Below are 5069 nucleotides of genomic sequence, written 5' to 3'. Positions count from 1 at the left end.
CCGGTGTCACCTGTGTGTGTGTGTGTGACAGGGCTGGCACCACCTTGGCCTGCCTGGCATGGGGCTGGCACTGCTCTGGCACAGGGCTGGCACTGCACTGGCACAGGGCTGGCACTACACTGGCCTCAGCCCAGTTTGGCACCTCCTTGGCCCATGCTGGCACAGGGCTGGCACTGCTCTGGCACCCAGGGGAGCAGGGCTGCCCTCAGGAGGTGCTGTGGGTGCCCCTGCCCAGCCCCAGCTCCCTCAGGCACACCGGGGTCAGTTCCCTGGGGGGCAGGAGGGGCCCTTTCCCTCCAGGATGGGCTCCAGGGGGTTGGGATGGAGCCAAGGGGGACCCTGGGGAGGGGGAGTCACCCCTGGGGGCTCCTGTGCTGGGAGGGGGAGTCACCCCTGGGGGCTCCTATGCTGGCACTGGGGGTGCTGGGAGGGAGCCCCGATCCAGAGCTGAGCCTGTGCTCAGGAATCCCACAGGACTGGGACCCAGCTGGAGGAAATGATCCTGGTACTCCAGAAATGCAGATCTAAGGAGGATGATCTCCAGGGAATTCGGGAATTCCGAGCCCGGCCTCCCTCCGGGGGTTGCTGCCTACAGCAGCTGGGATGTTGGGAGGATGGGATGCTGTGTCTGCAGCAGCTGGGATTTGGGATGCAGGGATTTGGGGGATGCAGGGATTTGGGATGCTGGGATTTGGGGGATGCAGGTACTTGGGATGCTGGGATTTTGGGATGCGGGGATTTGGGGATGCTGTGCTACAGCAACTGGGGTTTGGGATGCAGGGATTTGGGTATGCTGGGATTTAGGGATGCAGAGATTTGGGGATGCTGGGATTTGGGGATGCTGGGATTTAGGGATGCAGGGTTTTGGGTATGCTGGGATTTTGGGATGCAGGGATTTGGGGTGCTGGGATTTGGGGATGCTGGGATTTAGGGATGCAGGGATTTGGATATGCTGGAATTTTGAGATGCAGGGATTTGGGGTGCTGGGATTTGGGGATGCTGGGATTTAGGGATGCAGGGATTTGGGGATACTGGGATTTGGGGATGCAGGGATTTGGGAATGCTGTGCTACAGCAGCTGGGATTTGGGATGCAGGGGTTTGGGTATGCTGGGATTTAGGGATGCTGGGATTTTGGGGTGCTGGGATTTGGGGATGCTGTGCCTTCAGCAGCTGGGATTTTGGGATATTGGGATTTTGGGGATGCTGTGCCTACAGCACCTGGGATTTTGGGATATTGGGATTTGGGGATGTGGTACAGCACCTGGGATTTTGGGATATTGGGATTTTGGGGATGTTGTGCTACAGGAGCTGGGGTTTGGGATGCAGGGATTTGGGAATGCTGGGATTTAGGGATGCAGGGATTTGGATATGCTGGAATTTTGAGATGCAGGGATTTGGGGTGCTGGGATTTGGGGATGCTGGGATTTAGGGATGCAGGGTTTTGGGTATGCTGGGATTTTGGGATGCAGGGATTTGGGGATGCTGTGCTACAGCACCTGGGGTTTGGGATGCAGGGATTTGGGTATGCTGGGATTTAGGGATGCAGGGATTTGGGATGCTGGGATATTGGGATCCAGGGATTTGGGGATGCTGTGCCTACAGCAGCTGGGTTTTGGGGTTATGGGATTTAGGTATGCTGGTATTTTGGGATGCAGGGATTTTGGGATGCTGTATCTACAGCAGTTGGGATTTTGGGATATAGGGGTTTGGGATGCTGTGCCTACAGCAGTTAGGATTTGGGGATATAGGGATTTTGGAATTCTGTGCTGCAGCAGCTGGGATTTGGGGATGCAGGGTTTGGGGATGCTGTGCCTACAGCAGCTGGGATTTGGGATCCAGGGATTTGGGGATGCTGTGTCTACAGCAGGTGGTGTTTTGGAATGCTGGGATTTGCATATGCTGGAATTTTGAGATGCAGAGATTTGGGATGCTGGGATTTGGGGATGCAGGGATTTGAGGATGCTGTGCTACAGCAGTTGGGGTTTTGGGATGCAGAGATTTTGGGGTGCTGGGATTTGGGGATGCTGTGCCTACAGCAACTAGGATTTGGGGATGCAAGGATCTTGGGATGCTGTGTCTACAGCAGCTGGGACATAGGGATGCAGGGATTTTGGGATGCTGTGCTACAGCAGTTTTGATGCCGTCTTTGGCAGCCCCAGGCTTTCAGGGGTAGCTGCACAAATCACTGAGCAGCTCTGTTTGGGGCCATGTCAAAGGAGGCTCCGGTGTTCAGGGAAAACATCCCAAAAATGCAGGGGGTAAGCACGGGAGAACCGGCGCGCCCGGCGGGCAGCGCTGCTCACACCAGCACGGGACAGCCTGTCCTGCTCGCCCGTCAGGGTGGGCCACTGACCCCAAACCACCTGTCCGGGACCTGGAGGACCCAAGCAAGGAAGCAACCAAACCCTTCTGGCAGTGGGAGCACTGAGGGTTTGGAGCTCTTGTCACAAGGACCCATCAAATACATTTATGGACCAGATCCATACCGATGTTCTCCTTCTGTCCCAGGGAAGCTGTGGCTGCCCCATCCCTGGCCGTGTCCAAGGCCAGGTTGGGCGGTGCCTGGAGCAGCCTGGTCCAGGGGAAGATGTCCCTGCCCATGGCAGGGCTGGCACCGGACGGGCTTTAAGGTCGCTCCAGCCCAAACCATTGCAGAGCCCCCGGGGCCGGGATGGGGCAGGGCGGGCGCTCGGCAGCGCCAGCAGCTCGTGCTGCCTCCTGCTGATGGCACCCGGAACTGCAGCTGGGGGCGGCGCATGCGCAGTGACGCTGATTTCCCGCGCTCGCTGCTGCCCTCCGGTGGACAATTCCTGAACTGCAACTCCAGGAGATGAGCGGGTAAAGAGGGAAAACCCCTGATTTGAAAGGAAAAAGAGTTTCCTGAGCGAAACATCAGGGGTTTTAATTAAAAAAATGGGTGGTGCTACCTCTGTCCCCTTTTCTCTATTTTATTTTTATACCTTCTCTTTGTTTTTCTTTTTTTCCTCCCAATGCTTCTTCTGTAGCATTACCTCAAATCAGGAACTTTGGAACAGGCCCCAAACTGATTATTAATCCTTTTTAAATTGCACTGAACAGCCCCTGCCAGCTCCCTCTGCCCTTCCTGCTGCTCCAGACCCTTCCCCAGCTCCATCCCTTCCCTGGTCATGCTCCAGCCCCTCCAGGTCCTTTCTCAGGGTCTGCAGTGAATGAGGAAAAAGGGAGGAACATTTCTCCAGCACCTTTTTGTAGATCGAGGTTTGAAAAATAAAGCTTTGATTTCCCTCGAACAAAAACTCCAGGAACTGCTTTATTTTAGGAAATGAGGCGCTCTGCAGGAGAGGCGTTAAAGGAGCTGGACATGACCCCTGGACATGTCCTGGAATCTGATCCCAAATCCAGGGGTCACTCCTGGATGCCCCAGTGTCCCCCAGACCCCCCAACTCCCAATCCCAGTCCCACAGTCCTATATCCCCCCTCAAGGTGTCTTGTCAGCCACCCTCAGGACCCTGACTCAAATCCTGGGGTCATTTCCTGGCCCCCCCCAGTAACCCGTGTGACCCCCAGACTCTCAATCCCACTCCCACAGTTCTGTGTCCCCCCTCCCGGTGTTTCCCAGTGTTTCCATTTCCCCAATCCCTCTCCCAATCCCTTGTACCCCTCCCAGTGGCCCCATGTCCCCCAGGACCCTGGCCCAAGGTTTGGGGTCCCCAATGGGTCCCACTGTCCCTGTCCCCTCCTCCCCTTACCCCAATCCCACTCTCAGTCCCATGACCTCCCCAGTGACCCCTGGACCCCGATCCAGTCCCATGGGCCCCCCAAGCGTCCCCCATCACCCCACTGCCACTCCCATGGTCCTGTGTCTCCCACTGCTGGCCCCCAGACCACCCCAGCACCCCAGTCCCTGTTCTGTGACACCCCCAGTGCCCCCCCAGACCCCAATCCCACTGTCCCAAGTCCCCCCACAAGGGTCCCCAGCCCCTGATACTGAAATCGGACAGAGTGAACTCTCTGATGGAACTGCAGGTATCAGAAAGCTGGAATTCTTTATCAGCTCGGACTCACAGCAGATCTCTCCTGGTCCTGCAGCTCAGGGGGGACTTTGCCATTGGGTATTTATGCATCATAATTATAAATATTCATGAATTTGTGTCTTTATCTAATACAGGAGCCAGCACTTTTCCTGTAAATAATCTGCATGGCTCTGCTGCTTTTTATTGTGCTGGAGACTCATTAAAATGACTTTTCTCATTGTGGTTTTCACTGAGTGCCCCAATATCCCATGTGACCTTGCGTCAAACTTTTGCTTTGAGCAGGCGCTGCTCCTTCTGTGGTACAGAACTTGCCAAAAACCCCTCACTGCAGTTCCCTTTATCTCTTTCTCCACAGGTTACAGCCACCTTTGCCCTGCTGTGTTTTTACCTGTTCATCTTTAAGCTGGACCCAGCACCATTAAGGGATCTCAAACTTTCTATCTCTCTCTTATTGCTCAGTCCCCAGGACCCCACTCCCACCGTCCCATGTCCCCCCAGTTGCCCCCAGTCCCACTCCCCAGTGCTCACTGAGTTGCAGTCACACCTCAGATACCACTTGGGGTCCCCTATCAGATGCCATCTGCGGAGGATCAGCAATGGGACATCACGCCATGATCAATATGACCAAGTGAAGTCAAATTTATTACAAGAACAAAATGTATTTATGCTTTGTTCTACTGTTCACGCGCCTCAGGCTAATACATGATTGGTTTAGCCTGGCTGTGCACGCGTCTCAAGCCTTCAGCTCATTGTTCAGTCTTCTTTCTTCATGCATCTCACTGTGGTTTATTGTTTTCCCTTCAGGCACTCTGCTGTGGTTTTTGCCCCGTCTTCTTAGCCCGCCCCACATCCTGGACTCGTTTTTCTCCTGAGTAGGCTCTTCCTGTTTTTGAGCTATCGGGGACAATGAGAAATTCTGCTCAGACCCCTTAAATGCTGCTTGGGCACTGTGTCCGTTTTCCTGCAAAAATCCCTCAACAGACATGCCTGTGGGCACCTTGAGCGTGGGGATGATCTCCTGGGGGAGTGCCTGGGTGCCTGAGCTGAGCTGAGCT

This window comes from Agelaius phoeniceus, chromosome 1 (genome assembly GCF_051311805.1).
Source record: "Agelaius phoeniceus isolate bAgePho1 chromosome 1, bAgePho1.hap1, whole genome shotgun sequence".
Lineage (NCBI taxonomy): Eukaryota > Metazoa > Chordata > Aves > Passeriformes > Icteridae > Agelaius > Agelaius phoeniceus.
Note: the sequence above shows the minus strand (reverse complement) of the source record.